We start from the raw sequence: 20,070 nt of genomic DNA, 5'->3' as shown, positions 1-20,070 counted from the left end.
GCACTATTCACAATAGCCAAGATATGTACACAACTGAAATGCCCATCAACAGACGACTAGACAAAAAGACTGTGGTAGATTTATACAATGGAGTATTACTCCGCCATAAAAAAGGATGGAATCTTACCATTATAACAACATGGACGGACCTAGAGAATGTTATACAAAGTGAAATAAGTCAGACAGAGAAAGGGAAATACCATGAGATCTCACTTATATGTGGAATCTAAAGAACAGAATAAATGAGGAAACAAAACAGAAATAGAGTCAGAGATATAGGGAAAAAAGAACTGATGGTTGCTAGATGTGACGGGGTGGGGATGGGGGAGAAGCTGAAGGGATTAGGAAGTACAGATTGGTAGTCACAAAATAGTCACGGGGATATGAAATACAGTATGGGGAATAGTCAGTAATGTAAAGATCATGTAAGGTGCCAGATGGGTACTGGTCTTATCAGGGGGATCATTTCATACTGTGTAGATGCCTGACCACTGTGCTGTACACCTGAAGCTGAAGTAGAATAATATTGAATGTCAACTATAATTATATATTTATACACTTACAGGATGTAAAGTACAGCATAGAGAATATAGTCAATGGAACTGTAACAGCTATATACGATGTCAGAGGGGTAGCAGATGGGGGAGGGTTATCACACTGTGAAGGGTGTAAATGTCTATTATGTTCCTTGGTACACCTGAAACTAAAAAACAAACAAACCTCAAACATAAAAGAACTGAATTCATCAAGAATATGTTCCCTGACCATAAAGGAATTAAAATAGAAATCAACAAAAGAGAGATAAGAAGAAAAGCTCTAAACAGTTGGATATTAGATAGTATACATCTAAATAATCCATGAATCAAAGAGAAACTGCCAAGGGAAATTAGAAAATATTTTGAATTAAAGAAAAATGAAAATACAACATAACCCAATTTGTGTCCTACAACTGAAGCAGTGCTTAGAGGGAAATTTATAGCATTACATGTTCTTTTAGGAGGATAAAAGGTCTCAAATAAATAATCTACACTTTGTCTAGAGAATTAAAAAAAAGCAAAATAAATCCAAAGCAAGCAGAAAAGGGAAATAATCAAGATAATGCAGAAATCAATGAAGCTGGAAAATGACAGAAAAACAGAAAAACAACAGAGAAAAATCAATGAAAACAAAAGCTGGTTGTTTGAAAACACGAATACAATTGATATACCTCTAGCAAGACTAAGAAAGAAAAAATGAAAGAACACTCAAATTACCAATATCAGGAATGAAAGAGGGGATTATCACTATTGACCCCACAGATATTAAAAGGATAATAAGGGGATACTATTTATAACTCTACACACATAAATTAGACAACTTAAATGAAATGGTCACATTGCTCAAAAACAAAACTACCAAAACTCACTGAAGATTAAATAAATAACCTGAATAATGCCATATCTACCAAGGAAATTAAATTCACAGCTAAAAATCTTTTTAAACCAAATGCCCAGGTCCAGATGGTTTCACTGGCCAATTCCAACAAACATTTAAAGAAAAAGTAACATCAATTCTGTAATATCTCTTCCAGAAAACAGAAGAGGGAATCCTTCCCAACTTATTTTATCAAGCCCTGATGCCAAACCTAGACAAATTCAGTACAAAAAAGAAAACTACAGACCAATATCCCTCATCAATATAGACGCAAATATCCCCAACATAATATTAACAAATAGCGACATATAAAATCCTACAACCAAGTGGGGTTTATCCCAGGAATGCAAGGTAGGTTCAATGTTCAAAATCAATCAATGTAATCAACCATTAAGTCTAAAGAAGAAAAACCACATGATTATATCAGCTGATGACAACAAAAGCATTTGTCAAAATTCAGCATGCTTTCATGACAGAAACTGTCAGCAAACTAGGAATAGAAGGGAACTTCCTCAACCTAACAAAAAACTTCAGGATGAAACCCTTAAAGGTGAAGAAAAAGATGCCCTTTCTCACCACTCCTATTAAATGTCATACTGGAAGTCTCAGCCTGTGAAATAAGGGACACAAAAATGCCATATAGATTCAAAGAAATCAAATTATCCCTACTTTTAAACACATGATTGCTTGCTTAGAATATATCAGGGAATCTATATATATATTTTTAAAAAGCCCTATAATAGTTAGCTTAGCAAGGGAGAGCAGGATATGAGGTCAATACAAAAGTCAACTATATTTCACTATAGTAGCAATAAACAATTGGAAACTGAAGTTTTAAAAACAATATAATTGACAATTGCTCAAATGAAATATTTAGGTATAAACCTAACAAAACATGTGCAGAATCTATATGCTGAAAACTATTATAGAAAACACTTATAAAAGAAGTCACAGAAAATCTAAGTAAATGGAGAAATATAAAATAATCATGTGGTAGAAGATTCAGCATATTAAACATTAAACATGTCAATTATCCCTAAATTGATCAAATTCATCATTAGATTTAAAATTCTAATAAAAATCCCAGGTATTGCAAATATAGACAAGCTGATTCTAAAATTTATAAAGAACAGCAAAATATCTAGAATAGCTAAAACAAATTTTAAAAAGTAGAATAAAGTTGGAAAAATCACATTCATTGATTTTAAGGCTTACTAGAAAGCTATCGTAATAAAGACAATGGGATTGATGAAGTGATAAAAACAGACCAACGGAACAAAAGAGAGTCCAGCTATTGGCCCACATAAATAAAGGCAAATGATTTTTGCCATGGGTGCAAAAGCAATGTAAAGGACGAAGGATAGTCTTCTGGACAAATGGTGCTGGAGCAATTATACATACATACGCAAGAAAAGATCTCCACCTAAACTTCACATCATATACAAAGATTAAATTAAAATGGGCATAGACCTAAATGCAAAATAAGTACTACAAAACTTTTAGAAGAAAACGTAGGAGAAAACCTTCATGACTTGAGGTTAATACAAGAGTTTTCAGACGTAAATCCTTTAAAAAAACGATACAATAGACTTTATCAAAATTAAAATCTTGCTTGGTGAATGATACTGTTAAGAGAATGAAAAGCCAAGCCACAGAGAAAATATTGATTGATAAATCACATAACCAAGAAAGGATTTTTATCCAGAATATTCCATTTCATTTAATTCTCAAAACTCAACAACAGAATTTAAAAATGAGCAAAATATTTAAACAAATACTCCTCTCAACAAATACTTGAGCAAAATACTTCTTTCTCTCTGATAGGTTCAATAAAAGTCATGAATTTGAAGTTAGGCTGGCTTTTTTAAAATTGTAAAGGTGGGAGCAATGCTTCCAGCTTCCTACATGCCAGGGCAGAAGCTGGCCTAATTGATTACTTTTTTTCAAAAACATTTTATAGTGAATTAAAGAATTTTGTTTGAATAATCACTAGGAAAAAGATGGGTTGAAATATTTTCCCCGGCTCCTGTTCCATATCCTCCACCCACTCCACCCCTCCTCCCCGGTGTTTTAAAATTTTAGTTCTGACTTCTTCTGCAGAGGATGCCCTATGCTGAATGGCAAGTTGGTACTTTGGTTTTTGTATGAATGGGCGCCATACGTGGATTATTTCTGAGTTTGAGTTTTTATTGCAAGGTATTTGTTTTATGCCTCTTTCAATAAAATTATCAAGCTGATTCAGAATATTTATAAACACCAGTTTCTCAGGATGTTACAAATTTGTACGTATTTAATACTCAGTGGTCTTGTACATACGTAACTAAGCTTTTATTAATATGAAAGAGATCCATTCTTTTGCTTGACTCCATTTGAAATCCTTTGGGTGCTGATACAGCAGACTGCAACCCTCCATTTGGGCTCTATTCTCCATTTTCATCCTGGATAACTACCAATCAATGACTGACACTGAGTACTATTGGAGCCTGCTTGGGGCAGGGTGGGGGTGGGGAGGGGCTCGTGAGGGTAGAGCAGTGCCTAGTGCCTGGGACACACTGCACATTTGCTGAATTTGTGAATTTGATTATGTTGTTCATTAGTGTGAAAAGGAAAGTGTTAAAATAAAACCTGTTAGGGAAAAGGAGGTCCTATCACAGTGAGCTGCAGTATATTCTGCCAAAGCCATTAGATTTTCGAGGCAGTTGGTAGTTTATCAATTTTTATTGCTCCAATATAGTTATTTTATGGCCATTACTAGCAAAAGCAGATTACAGAAATAGTGTTTGACAGAAAAGAAGGGCCCAGTGTGAGTCTGTCAGCTCTGGATCTCCTAAAACAAAGGTTCTTAATGTCATCCTCTCAGCTTATAGAAAGAACAGTAACATGACAGAAGGAACATCAGTTTCTCATTTTGTGAGAGTAGTTCTACAAAGTCTTCAGTGTTCTTGAGCACCTGCAGAGGTATCCAGTTTTGTTTTTTCCTGTGAAGACCTCTTCAGGTACCAGTATGATCAGAAAGGTATTTCAAGGTGCTGGTATAGCACTAAAATACCCCAGCAGCCAGTAGTGGATTTCAGGGACTTTGCATAGGCTGGGGCGTGATCCACCAGCAATGCTGTAGGATGTTTGGGATGTCATAATACAATTTTCAAAATTAAAAAACATGACTCAATACCATGCTGTTTTGATTATTGTAGCCCTGTAGTACAAGCCAAAGTCAGGAAGTGTGATACCTCCATTATTGTTCTTTTTTCTTAAGATTGCTTTGGCTATTTGGGGTCTTTTGTGGTTCCAAACAAATCTGATGATTTTTTGTTCTATTTCTTTAAAATACGCCATTGGGCAGAAAAACAGACACATAGACCAATGGAATAGAATTGAGAACCCAGAAATAAAACCACATAAATATGGACAGATAATTTTTGACAAAGAAGCTAAAAACATACAATGGAGCAAAGACAGACTCTTCAATAAATGGTGCTGGGAGAATTGGATAGCCACGTGCAAAAGAATGAAACTGGACTGCTATTTGTCACCATGTACCAAAGTTAATTCAAAATGGATCAAAGACTTAAGTATAAGACCTGATACAATAAACTGCATAGAAAAAAACATGACTCACATGCAAATATAGAATGAGCACATAGCAAAGACTAATTTATTAGTAAGGGAATGTTATAAGTAAGGGAATTACTAGTTTATTAGTAGTAGGATGTTAGGCTTATTCAAAGAATATTTGAGAGATCTGGTATACATAGATACTGAAAATAAAAATGCTAGAATAAGAGGTCTGGCAATTAAGTTCGCGAACTTGTTGCAAAGATGTTGCTAACCTTTTTTGATATCAGAGGGATTATTCATTATGAATTTGTACCAACTGGACAAACAGTTAACCAAGTTTACTATTCGGAAGTGCTGAAAAGGCCACGTGAAAAAGTTAGACGACCTGAACTTTTCGCCAACAATTCATGGCTCTTGCATCACGACAATGCACCAGCTCACACGGCACTGTCTGTGAGGGAGTTTTTAGCCAGTAAACAAATAACTGCATTGGAACACCCTCCCTACTCACCTGATCTGGCCCCCAATGACTTCTTTCTTTATCTGAAGATAAAGGAAATATTGAAAGGAGGACATTTTGATGACATTCAGGACATCAAGGGTAATATGACAACAGCCCTGATGGCCATTCCAGAGAAAGAGTTCCAAAATTGGTTTGAAGGGTGGACTAGGCACTGGCATCGGTGCATAGCTTCCCAAGGGGAGTACTTCGAAGGTGACTGGACTGATATTCAGCAGTGAGGTATGTTGCACTTTTTCTAGGATGAGTTCGTGAACTTAATTGACAGACCTCGTAAAATAGTTAAATTAGAAGAATGGTTAATGCCCTATAGGACAATTAATCTGTAGTCTTTGGGATTCTTTCTTGTACCAAAAAGAAAATTTTACATCTCTACCCGACAAAAACATGTAATTTAACACATCAGTTCAAGAAATCTGGACCTGAATCATTAGTGAATAATGAGCCAAAGAAAGATGCAATCCCCTAGAGAACTAAATCTTTGGTGGGCCTCTCAGTCAATGCTCCAGTATGACAGTGAAAAGACATTCAATCATCCTTTTGTATTATTTTAAAGTTTTAAATAATTTCTATTAACAGAGGGCTAATGGTTTATTTATAACTGAGTCTAAATCTTTGGAAATAAAATTAAGGTTCTAGGGGGCAAGCCTTTAGGATAGCATGGTAGCGCTTATATATTGTATTTTACATAAGCATTCTAAAATAGTCATTTATTTACCTTTCAAATCAATCATAGGATCTCATAAATCACCTGAGATCCAGCCATCTCGAGGGTGGGAATGTGCTCTTTAACAGCCTTGACAGGTGATTGTGAAGAATTTGTGTGGAAGGAAGAAGGAAACTAACATTACTGAGTGCCTATTATGTGCAAATTTATTTTCAAAGGGCCAAATTTCTTTTCTCACAGTAACATGTTACCTATACATTTAGCTACATTTATCAAATAAATGGATTTCTTCAGCATAATTGCTTTGAATTATACCTTAATTTAAAAAAATTATACACAATATAATTTACCCTTTTTAATGTTCAGTTCAAGTTTTGACAAATGCGTATGAATATAATTACCAGTACAAACAAGATATAGAACAGTTCTAAGAGTAACTGCTTTTTAAATGTCAATTAATCAACAAGCATTTATTTATAAATAACAACAATTTTGTTTGCTCGCAATTCTGTGGATCAGCAATTTGGGCTAGAATCAGCTAGGTGGTTCTTCTGCTAGTCTTTCCCAGGGTCCCTCATGCGGTTCCAAAGTCACCTGGCAATGAGACTGGGGCTGAATGTTCTAAAATGGCCTCACACACGGCTGTTGACTGGCCTGTCTATCCCCATCATCTCTCTTCCTCCAGCAGGCTAGCTGGGGATTCTGTACATGGTTGTTTCAGGGTTTCTAGGGAGCCAGAGGAAAGCTACAGCCCTTCTTGAAGCCTAGGCTCAGAAGTTACCCGGAGTTACTTTACTCATGCTGCATTTTGCTGGCCAAAGCAGGTTACAAGTGCAGCTCAAATTAAAGGAATAGAGAAACTCCACCTCTTCACGGGCCAAGCTGCAAAGCCACACTATAGAGGGATGTACATACAGAGATGAAAGGACTTTGTGGCCATTAAGTACGCTATCACACCATCCCATTCAGGACAATGTGTGGAGACATGTAGTTCTGTGCGCCTTCAGAAATGGAAGGAACCACTGAGGTAAAAAAAAAAAAAGAAAAAAGAGCTTTGTCAGAAGTGGGTTCTGAAGAATGTGCAGGATGGAACAAACCCAGAGGAATGTGGAGAACTTCAGGCAGAGGCCGTACAGACAGATCGGCAGGATGACTCATGGTATGTTTAGACTCCAGTGAAGGCATGTTTGGGGAGAGTGGGTAGAGAAGAGGACTCGAGAAGTAAGAGGTAGGGGTGGTGAGAAAGGTTACGATTGGGTGTGGGGGACATTACTTGCTAGGCTTTCAGGAATACAGACACTACCTGCTACACAGTGGGCAGCCAGGGGTCAGTGGGGACCTAGTGGCAGGAGCGGAGGGAAGAGGCCTTCAGAGCCTGATGGACAGCGGATGGAAGGAGGTGGAGTCGCGCCTGGGCTGTAGAAGCACACAGATCATGGCAAGAAAGCAGCCTCGAGACAGTTTCCCTAAAGGCAAGACCTACGTGGATTCTCCTCGAGGGGCTACATGGCACAATTGGAGCTTTCACAGATACGTTTATTTAGAAGTATAAAAAAGGTTTATCCTGATTTAAACTGGTTATCATAGACAGCTAAATTTAGGCTCGTAATACACACACACCTCTGTCCTGTATATGATGCGAGCTTCATATGAGACAGGTAGGATACAACCGTTTATAGCCAAAGTTCATCTACATTTGAAAAGAAAAAATTCCTAGTGCTCTTGGACACTGTAAGTGGGCAAGGAATCACAGGGAAGGCTGGAAACCATGATGGAGCCAGGGAAAAGCTGCCTGTAGTTTTGACTGTAATCAACACTGTGAAGCCGTGCTCTGCCCAGGCAGACTGTATGGCCACAGTTTTTCACAGTAGCAGCATGGCAAGGAATCACAGTCCGCAAAATGCTTATTTCTTTTGCAAACTATAGGTCGTATGAGGTCTGACAATTAAGTTCGTGAACTTGTTGCAGTGATACTGCTAACCTTTTTCTGATACCAGAGGGATTATTCATTATGAATTTGTACCAACTGGACAAAGTTAACCGAGTATACTATTTGGAAGTGCTGAAAAGGCTGCATGAGAAAGTTACACGCCCTGAACTTCTGGCCAACAATTCATGGCTCTTGCATCACAACAATGCACCAGCTCACACGGCACTGTCTGTGAGGGAGTTTTTTGCCAGTAAACTAGCAACTGTATTGGAACACCCTCCCTACTCACCTGATCTGGCCCCCAATGACTTCTTCCTTTAGCCAAAGATAAAGGAAATACTGAAAGGAAGACATTTTGATGACATTCAGGACATCAAGGGGAATACGACAACAGCTCTGATGGCCATTCCAGAAAAAGAGTTCCAAAATTGCTTTGAAGGGTGGAGTAGGCACTGGCATCAGTGCATAGCTTCCCAAGGGGAGTACTTCAAAGGTGACCGTAGTGATATTCAGCAATGAGGTATGTAGCACTTTTTCTAGGGTGAGTTCGCGAACTTAATTGTCCAACCGCGTATGTGGCCATTAGAACATGTTACACGTAATTTTTTAACACAAAATGAGAACCGATGTTTAATTTGTTAAACAGCAGGCAGCAATTCTCATTTTGTATTTGTGGAAGGCAGGACATAGATAATTTGAGGGTTTCCTATCAATCAGAGAGTGGCAATCTAGTTGTAAATCCTCAGGTCATATGTATACAAAATATGTTACAGAGCGAGGAAGTATGGCAATAGGTGCTAAAGTTGACTAGAAAAGAAAGGCCTTAATGAGAGAACATGGAGTAGGGGATGGTGTCCAAATGAGTGGGGTGCGGGAAGAGAGGTGTCTCTTGCTGAGCCATCACTTTCAAGAATTTGAAAAGAAATGGCCCAGGCAGGATTAGCAGGGCAAAAGAAGGAAGGGTGTCCCAGATGGGAGGAAAGGCTCCAGGGAAACGTGAGTGTTGGACTGTTGGTAGTACTGGGGTCGGGGACACAGTGAGGAAACAGTACAGAGATGACATCTCAGACTGTTTGCTCAAGACTTCTTGTTCTACCCAGTTCTGCCTGGAATCCCAGGTGAAGAATTATCCTCAGTCGATGGATTGTGTCATTTGAAAACATTACAAAACAACTGAACTAACAAACAAGAAAGAACATTTAGGTTCCTCTTTCCACACACGAGATTTCCTCCCGTCTAGCTGGTGAATGGGTAGCCTTCTGTGCGTACCTCAAAGCACAGGGAAACACACGCCCTCTGGTCCCGATGTTTGCTCAGATTGAACTGGACCGTACTACACTGGAGTTCTGCAAGAAAGGGGCCTCCGCTGCACGTTCTACTCACAGCACGCTAGGGAGAGATTTGAGTGGGCATGCTGAAGTTCTGTAACTCTCTCCTCAATGTGCTCCTCAGAACTGAGGAGATTTCCTGTAAAGAGATGTGTTTTAAGATGGGTTCTGAGAAATCATAGATGGTTCACATCATGGGGGCTCCAAGAGACCATGCCTCATCAAGTGTCCTCAACAGTTAGCTTTTAAAAAGTATAAAAATAACATTTAGTGATTATCCAAATTACTTATTTTATGGAAAGGTACTAAGGCTCATATCTTGAGGAGTGTGTAGCCTGGGGCTTGGTATATGGCAAGCACTCAACACGTGTTGGTTGATTCTGAGCTACTTTTTCCATTTTCTTTATGAACTATAGCAAGGTATTAACTTTTGGTGAGCGGGATTCTTTAATGTTGGGAGGACAAGTAAAACCATCAAAATTGGGCATCTGGTCCAACCTTTGGATGTTATATAGGGCTCCCATACACCTATGTTCTAAACGTTTTCACCACTGAGGACAACTTTTGAAATTTCCCTTTACTAACAACTGTCAAGAAATTTCCCCCACAGAGAGCATGTGCTTTGAAACTTGCCTACCAAACACGCCACACTATGGATTACTTAAATGGTCCATTTTAATTAATCAAAGCTGACTGTTTCTGACAAGAAAAGGTTCTATTAAACATGAGGTAATGGTAATAATAATAATAATAATAATAATAGGTATGTCAGACATTGCTGAGTATTTTATCCTTAATATAGCACTAATTTGACACAACAACCTAAGTGGTTAGTATTACTGACTTCATTTTACAAATGAGGAAACTGAGGCACAAAGAGGTTAAACTCATTCAGGTTGCATAGCTAGTTAGAAGCAAAAACAGGATTCAACTTGGGTCTGCTACTCTATCCACTCTAGCATTCAAACTCTAGCTAACTAGTCTTACCATGAATTGTAGTATAATTCTAGCAATCTCACTTTCATGTATTTACTGTAGAGGGGCAAATTTATGTACACACAAACACCTGCACGTGAATTTTTATAACCGCTCTACTTATAATTACCCAAAACTGGTAACAACCCAAATGTGGTACATTCATACAATGGAATACAACTCAACGATAAAAAAAAGGAACAAATGTCTAACCACTATGCTGTACACCTGAAACTAATATAAAATAATATTAAATGTCAACTGTAACTGAAAAAATAATTAAAAAAATAAAAAAGGAACAAACTATTGATACACACAATTTGGATGACTCAAAAGCATTATGCTGAGTGATAAAAAGTAAGACCCAAAGATTACATACAGTGTCACACCATTTATGTGACAGTTGTTAGTAAGGAAAATTTCAAAAGTTGTCCTCAGTGGTGAAAACGTTTAGAACATAGGTGTATGGGAGCCCTATATAACATCCAAAGGTTGGACCAGATGCCCAATTTTGATGGTTTTACTTGTCCTCCCAACATTAAAGAATCCCGCTCACCAAAAGTTAATACCTTGCTATAGTTCATAAAGAAAATGGAAAAAGTAGCTCAGAATCAACCAACACGTGTTGAGTGCTTGCCATATACCAAGCCCCAGGCTACACACTCCTCAAGATATGAGCCTTAGTACCTTTCCATAAAATAAGTAATTTGGATAATCACTAAATGTTATTTTTATACTTTTTAAAAGCTAACTGTTGAGGACATGGTCTCTTGGAGCCCCCATGATGTGAACCATGTATGATTTCTCAGAACCTATCTTAAAACACATCTCTATACAGGAAACCTCCTCAAAATGACGAAACTATCAGCAATGGAGCACAGATCAGTAGCTGCCAGGGGTGGGAAAAGTGTGACTAGAGGTAGCACAAAGGAGTTTTTTGGGGTGATGGAACTGTTCTGTACCTTGACTGTGGTGGTGATTACACCAATCTATACATGTGTCAAAATCCACAGAACTATGCACACCCCCAAAAAATCAATTTTACTGTATAATGGTTTTTTTTAAAGGTAATAGATCATCTTTTCAGTCAGCACTAATTTCTGTATTTCCCATTTACTCACAGTAGACTGTTATAGTTCTATTTACCACTAACAAGTTTTCAGATTTAAAAATTAAAAGTTACACTGTAATGATGTGAAGCAAAAAGCCATTTTCAGGCTATGCATCCAAACTGAATGATGACAGTTACCTCTTTAAATAAACATTCCTTAGCTGTTTTGTAACAGATTTGCTGCCAGAACACAGGTATCATGAAAACCGCCATTAAATCTAAGCCAAAAGGGGAAAGGAAAAGACTCATATCAACATTGTCATTACTGGACATGAAGATTCACGCAAGTCTATCACTACTGGCCATTTGATTTATAAATGTGGTGGGATCAACAAAAGATTCACCAAAAAGTTTGAGAAGGAGGCTGCTGAGATGGGAAAGGGCTCCTTCAAGTCTGCCTGGGTCTTGGATAAACTGAAAGCTGAACCTGAGCGTGGTATCACCACTGATATCGCCCAGTGGAAATTCAAGGCGCGCAAGTATTGTGTGACCATCACTGGTGCCTCAGGACAGAGAGACTTTATCAAAAACATGATTCCAGGCACATCTCAGGCTCACTTGCTGTCCTGATTGTTGCTGCTGCTGCTGCTGGTGAACTTGAAGCAAGTATCTCCAAGAATGGGCAGACCCATGAGCATACCCTTCTGGCTTGCACATTGGGTGTGAAACAACTAACTGTGGGTGTTAACAAAATGGATTCCACTGAGCTGCCTTATAGCCAGAAGAGATACAAGGAAATCATTAAGGAAGTCAGCACCTACATTAAGAAAATTGGCTACAACCCTAACACAATAGCGTTTGTGCCAGTTTCTGGATGGAATGGTAACAGCATGCTGGAGCCAAGTGCTAACATGCCTTGGTTCAAAGGATGGAAAGTCACCCACAAAGATGGCAATGCCAGAGGAACCAAGCTGCTTGAAGCTCTGGATTGCATCCTGCCACCAACTTGTCCAACTGACAAACCTGTGCGCCTGCCCCTGTCTACACAGTTGGTGATAGTGGTCCTGCCCTGGGGGCCGAGTAGAGACTGGTGTTCTCACACCTGGCATAGTGGTCACCTTGGCTCCAGTCAGAGTTACAACTGAAATAAAGTCTGATGAAATGCACTGTGAAGCTTTGAGTGAAGCTCTTCCTGGGGACAATGAAGGCTTCAGTGTCAAGAATGCATCTGTCAAAGATGTTTGTTGTGGCAATGTGGCTGGTGACAGCAAAAGTGACCCACCAATGGAAGCAGCTGGCTTCAGGATGCAGGTGATTATCCTGAACCATCTAGGCCAAATCAGTGCCGGAAACGCACCTGGGCTGGGCTGTTACACAGCTCACATTGCCTGCAAATTTGCTGAGCTGAAGGAGAAGATTGATCATCGTTCTGGGAAAAAGCTGGAAGATGGCCCCAAGTTTCTGAAATCTGGTCATGCTGCCATCACTGCTATGGTTCCTGGCAAGCCCATGTGTGTTGAGAGCTTCTCTGACTACCCTCCTCTGGACCGTTGTGCTGTTCATGACAGGAGACAGACAGTTGCTGTGGGTGTCATCAAAGCAGTGGCCAAGAAGGCAGCTGGAACTGGCAAGGTCACCAAGTCTGCCCAGAAAGCTCAGAAGGCCAAATGAATATTATCCCCAATACCTGCCACCCCAGTCTTAATCAGTGGTGGAAGAATGGTCTCAGAACTGTTTGTCTCAATTGGCCATTTAAGTGTAATAGTAAAAGACTGGTTAATGATTACAATGAATTGTAAAACCTTCAGAAGGAAAGGAGACCATTTTGTTGACCATTTGGATTTTAAAATCGGTACTTTTTAACAGAAACAACTTGACCAAAAATCTGCCACAGAATTTTGAGACCCATTAAAACAAAGTGAATGAGAAAACACATACATAAATATACACTCCTTAAAAGTTAAATGAATTTGGGTACTTATTCACTGAAAAATAAAAGTATTTCAGCAAATGATTAGATGGCATGATACCTGATACAACAATTTACATAGTAAAACAAAAATAAGTCATCAAAATTCATCCTGGGAAGGTAAATGTGATGGAATGAGGATGTCATAATAATGACATGGACCATCATGGCTCTTTCTACAATTTTTACTGGAATGCACTCATGTATCTCCAGTATAATTGAAGATAGAATTTTAAAAAGAATTTTTAAAATCCTTTAGGTTGAAACGGAGGTATCTCCCAAGTTGCAACATCCTTCCATCCACAGGGCTTCCACTGCCTTGGTCCACCGCCTGTATTCTACTCAACACCTAGTGCCTCACTCGTAGAACAGTAGGCACTCAACAAATATTTGCTAAACTGAATTACATCTGGAAATGTGAGGAATAACAATGACAGACACATGGTCACTAGCAAAACCTGTAATCTAGAAAGTCTTAATTATGCTCTAATTTTGAATAAGGAAAATAATTACTGAGTGCTAACAATGTGCTCAATAATTACCAAGGCATACACAGAATTGTGGAAGAGAGCAAGGTAAACATAACATACTGCCAGTGGTGTACAAGTTTTTAAAGCCTAAAACAGGCAGAACCCAAACCAGAATCAATTATTTCTGGCTCCCTAGGCAGAAAACCATAAAATTCAAGGGGGTGAGAAAAAGAGAAAAAGGGGGAAAACTAACCTGTACTGAGTTTTATGGGCCATGCACAGCATTAGACATTTATGTAGATTAAAACGTATTTTAGGACTCAGGTTTCAGCTGTGACATGTAAAGCACTGAAAAGCCATCACTCCCACCCTTCCAAGAAAGAAGCTAGACAATCTTCTTGGACCTATCAGAGAACCAAGGTCACAGGGCAAACCAGCATCTCTATCTGAAAAGCCAGGCGCCTGCACACATGATCCGAGCATGTCAATCAATGGGAAGATTAAACTGAAAATGCTGATAAATTACTGGAGGCCGGAGTACAGGGTGTCATGAGAGTTATGAAGCTCCTGGGCTCCACATGGGGGAGCATTCCCATCCTCTTACAAGTTTTTCCTACAGGAACCCCACCAGGTTCCTACCGGGAGGATGGGGAAAATCCCAGAGGAAGCTCTCACGGTGGGGCTGGTTGCCTGAGGAAAACAGCACCCGTTGTGAAATCCACCCAGACCTCTTTCCTTTATCTCCCGTACAGAACAAAAGGCTTAATCCGCAGGGGGAAGGGCTGAAAACCCAAGGCTTGAGGACACCGGTGTCCTCACTGCAGCAAGGGAAAAGGAACAGAGGAAAAAGAAAAAGTTCCATACCTGGAGGAGGAGCAGGAAATCCTCTGAAGGACCCACTCAAGGCCCAGGTTCCAGTACCTTTGTTAAGTCTAAGGCTGAATAAAATCATCACAAAACGTCCTCCTCCCTCACCAGCCACCACCTGGCAAACCAGCTACATGGTTAGTAACAGTGGAATACAACTAGGAGGGCTGTAAGAAACAACTCTTGGGAAACAACACAAAGGAAAACCCCAAGCCAAGCAAGAGGCAAAAAGGTTACCACCAGAGGAATCAGAAATCTCTGGTGCCCACTGCAAAACCAAACATCCAATGCAAGTCACCTCCTGCCTAGATTAACTCTAGTCCCCCCAATAAGGGCCTAGCAGAAAGGAACCTGTGTTCTTCTTCAAATATATCAATTTACCTCAGTATCTCCTGCCCATATTCAGCTTTCAATAAGCTTATGAGGCATAAGAAAAGGCAAGAAAATATTCCAAGTGACAAAGCAATCATCAGATCCAGACTCAGTATGACACAGATGTCGTGGCTATCAGAAATGAAATTTAGAAGAATTATGATTAACGTTAAAGATTTTAACGGGAAAAGTAGACAAATGCAAGACCAGATGGATAATTTCAAAGAGACAGAAACTGTAAGACTCAAATGGAAATGCTAGAAATTAAAAAAAAAACAAAAAAAAAAAAAAAACCCACAGTAAAAAACACAACATGCTCAACAGCAGACTTGACACAGCCAAGGAATCAGGGAGCATGAATATCAAGTTTATTGATCAGGTCAACAAAAATTAAAAGAAAGACACGAAAGAGTGAAAAAAATGGAACACAGCACACAAGAACTGTGGGAAATATCCAACAGTATAACATACTTGTAATTGGAATCCCAGAAGGACAAAGGAAAAAAAAACAGGGCACAAGAATTATTTGAAGAAATAATAACTGAGAACTTTCCAAAATTAGTGACAGGCAACAAACCGCAGATACAAGAAGCTCAGAGAACATCAAACAGGATAAATATGAAAAAAATTAAAAAGTCACACCTAGGCAAAGAAAGACCTCCAAGACACCCAGAGGAAAAAAGACTGGTTAACTATAGAGGAACAAGGGTAAGAATTACAGCAGACTTATTAGAAACCATGCAAACAAGGCAATATGCTGAAAGAGGGCAATAATTCTCAACTCAGAATTCCATATTCCATGAAAGTGTCCTTCAAAAATGAAGAAAAAATAGGGCGGCCGGTTAGCTCAGTTGGTTAGAACGTGGTGCTCTTAACAACAAGGTTGCCAGTTCGATCCCCACATGGGCCACTCTGAGCTGCGCCCTCCACAGCTAGATTGGAACAACTACTTGACTTGTAGTTGGGTCCTGGAAAAACACTTAAAATAAATAAAAGTTTTTAAAAAATTGAAGAAAAATAAAATAAAGACTTTCTCAGACAAAAAATTTACTGTCAGCAGACCTGGCATAAAAGAAACGTTAAAGGAAAATTCTTCAGGCAGAAAGATTAAGGTGGGAACTTGGATTAGCATAAAGAAATGAAGAGAATTGGAAAAGGAATAAATGAAGGTAGAATAGTTTATCTTCAAAATGTGTGAAAAGCCCATTTCCCAGGTACCAGCCAAGGGCCAATCTTGCAAGCAGGCCTTCTAAAGACAGCAAACAGCCTCAGGCCTACTGTGACAATTCTTTTCCACATGACAGGGTATATACAGAGGGTGCCAAAAAAAAAACCATATACATATTTTAAGAAAGGAAAAAACTGTATTACAATTGTACTACTTAATATATATCAATAACAAAAGATGAATACAAGTCATATGTATACATTTTTTTGGCACCCCTGGTATGTTCAAAAACCTACAGCTAACATACCTAACGGTGAGAGATGGAAAGCTTTCCGAGATTGGAATAAATGAAGCATGTCCTCTCTCACCACTACAATTCTGATACAGAAGAAGAAAGAGTATTCATCTTACCTGATTTCAAGACTTACTACAAAGCTATACTAACCAAGACTTTGTGATAATAATAAAATGATAGACACATAGATTAATGCAACAGAATAGAGAGCTCAGAAATAGACCCACACAGCAAAGTCATATTTTTGACACAGGTACAAAAGCAATTCAATGGAGAAAGGATAGTCTTTTTACCAAATGATCCTGGAGCTAGTGGACATCCATATGTGGGAAAATGAACCTTGACACATGCCTCATTCGTGGCTGGCAAACGTGCCAAATGGTAGAACCACTTTGGAAGACAGTTTGACAGTTTCTTATAAAAACTCAGCAATCTCACTCCTAGGTACTTACCCAAATGAACGGAAAACTTATGTTCACAAAGAAACCTGCATGTTAATGTTTACTATAGCTTTATTCATAATCGCCAAGAACATGGAAGCAGCCAAGTTGTCCTTCAACAGGTGAATTGAACAAAGTGTGGTACATGCATACAATGGAATACTATTCAGTGAGGAAAGGAACAGGAACATAATATGGATAAAATCAAGTAAAAGAAGCCAAACCAAAACGACTACATATTATATGATTCCACTCAGATGACATTTTGGAAAAGGCAGGACTATAGTTAAAAATTCAGAAGTACATTATTCTGAGGCATTTCTAGGAAACAAACGTGACAGGAGATATATATCTGTATGCATATCTATCTATATTGATATCAATACATGTTTTATTAGTTTCAGGTGTACAAAACAATGTAATTGTTAGACATTCACACCCCTCACAAAGTGATAACCCTCTCCCACAATCTGCTACCCCTGGACATCGTATATACCTGTTACAATTCCACTGACTCTATTCCCTATGCTGTACTCCACATCCTGTGACCACATATATATTAAATTATAGTTGGCATTCATTATTATTCAGCTTCAGGCATACAGCACAGTAGTCAGGCATCTAGTCCGTCCATGAAGTGGTCTCCCTAATAAGACAAGCGTCCACTGGATAACCTACAAAATCTTTACATTATTGATTATATTCCCCAACTGTCTTTCATATCCCAGTGGCAATCTTGTGGTTACTGACTGTGCTTTCTAATCCCCTCACCTTCTCCCTCATCCCCACCCTCCTCCCATCTAGCAACCCTCAGTTTTTTCTCTATGTCTCTGAGACTGTTTCTGATTAGCTTGTTCATTTATTCTATTCTTTAGATTCCACATATAAGTGAGATCATATCAGGAGACATATATAATACACACACACACATTTTTTATTAGATTCAAGCTAACTGGTCGCCCTATTTTTTCTTCACTTTTGAAGGACACTTTCATGGAATATGGAATTCTGAGTTGAGAATTTTTTCCCCTCTTTCAGCATATTACTTGCCTTGTACAAAGCAACGAAATAAACATTTACACCCCTGACAAAGTGATAACCTCCCCAATCTACTAACCCTCTGACATCTTATATAGCTGTTACAATCCCTATGTTTTACTCCACATCCTGTGACTATACGTACCCATATATTTAGTTATAGCTGACACTCAATATTATTCTGCTTCAGCTTTAGGTGTATAGCACAGTGGTCAGGCAAGGATATATATTTTTAATAGAGATAGTTCTGACCAGGTCAACTTCGGTGGGAGTCCATGTAAGTTCACATCACCATCACCATATACCATCTCTTTTTAAATGAATGTATTTAATTTTAAAAATATGGTAATATATTCACATGGCTTAAAATTCAAAAAGCACATATAAAAGTTTATGCAGTGAAAAGTCTCCCTCCATCCGTCTGCCCCTGAGCATGTACAACCCCAAACTATCAGTGTCTTGAATATCCTTCAAGAAATATTTTCTGTATAAGCAAGAATGTATATATTATTGCCTCACTATCTATTTTACACAAATGGTAGCATATATGATACACACTGTTCTGTTTCTTGCTTTTTTTTTCACTTTGTACATCTTGGAGATCATGCAGTATCAGTGTGATATATACTACTGTACAATCGAGCCGTGACTGATACTTAGGATATTACCAACCTTTTGCTATTATAAGCAATACTCCAAGTAATATGCAAATATGTGTTGAATAAATTCCTGGAAGTGTTTGCTGGGTCAAACGATATGTGCATTTATAATTTTGATGGCTATTTCCAAGTCCCTCATTTTTACAATGTCAGGGATTTTTCACCTTTAATTTTTATCCTAGGAGAAAAGAAGGGAAGCTGAGAGTCTATCACCACACCATTTTCTGGAGGAATGTACAAGTCTAAGACGTACAAAATGAGCCTTCTATCCAGTGTCCCACACGTGCTTCCCAGGGTCCAGCTGCATTTTCCTGTAATGTTTCAGGCCACAAACTGGTTGTAAAGCCCATTTCAGTTATGTGCAAGGTGTTACTTCTAAAAACTTCACAATCAAAGACCAAAGGCTGGTGCCCCAAATTGCTGGTCACTGGCCCCCTACTTCACAGCACAATACTGGATATTTCCCTGCAACCACAGGAAGATTTTAAAACCTTGACCAAATAAAACACATCTACAAAGAATCCTTTATCCTTATTACAGTGCCCAAGTAAGTCTTTTTTGTTCATCGGTAAAAACTATAAATCACATAAAGGTTATGAGAAAAGGCTGCAAATGTTTCTCTCACCTTTCAGGTAATGATGGATTCCCAATTAAGCATCTTTTTCTTGTCTACAAACCCTCGTATAGCCTAGTGCACTCCAGTTTTTGTGAGAAAGCTTGGGCAGGAGGTTGAGGAAACACAGGGGGGCTCCGTTGATCATAGTCACACAAATCAATGAGCAGTCAAGCCACTCATGAGAATATATCCAGAGCCACACTGCCTCCCTTTGGTTTCCTCCTAGAAAAACCATCATTCAGCTCCACACTCAGTAAAAGAGGTGGCACAATCATATTACTTAGTTTCAAGAACACACTACATTTAGAAATGGGTGTTTAACACGATTTGTCAAAGGAAAAGAGGTTACATTCATAATTATTATGTATTACTGTAGTAATGGCCCCCAATTTTTGCATCTCTTTGTATCCACACCTTTGGATGGTTCCCTCCCACAATGACTCTGAGCTTAGCCACAGAAGCACTTCTAGGCTTTGGCTGATGGGACAATATCAAATGTGACACAAGCAGACACTCAAGAAGTGCTTGGGCACCGATGCCTGTTCTCACTCGCTACTCTTTATGTCTTGGAGACCACCATCTTAACAAGTTCAGACCAGCTAGCTGGAGGAGACCATTTGGAGTGGAGATGAGCCATCTTGGCGTGGGACGTAGGGCCTCCTAGACCAACCTAGCCTGCCAACCACCAGATGTGTGAGCAGGGCCATCTTAGATCTTCCAGCCACCCGCCCACC

General features: G+C 38.9%; 1 protein-coding gene and 1 pseudogene across 9 annotated transcripts in view; one reads left to right on the top strand and one right to left on the bottom strand.

Moving 5' to 3' along the window:
- The window catches only part of JADE3 (jade family PHD finger 3), a 142,526-nt gene that overhangs the window by 116,367 nt on the left and 6,089 nt on the right, over positions 1 to 20,070 (bottom strand). The gene's annotated exons all lie outside the window — the stretch shown is intronic.
- LOC109437460 (elongation factor 1-alpha 1 pseudogene) lies at positions 12,712 to 13,263 on the top strand (annotated as a pseudogene).

Source organism: Rhinolophus sinicus, chromosome 18 (assembly GCF_057876585.1).
Source record: "Rhinolophus sinicus isolate RSI-liver-muscle chromosome 18, RSI-T2T, whole genome shotgun sequence".
NCBI classification, from domain to species: Eukaryota; Metazoa; Chordata; class Mammalia; order Chiroptera; family Rhinolophidae; genus Rhinolophus; species Rhinolophus sinicus.
Note: the sequence above shows the minus strand (reverse complement) of the source record. Positions and strands in the feature narration are given on the sequence as shown.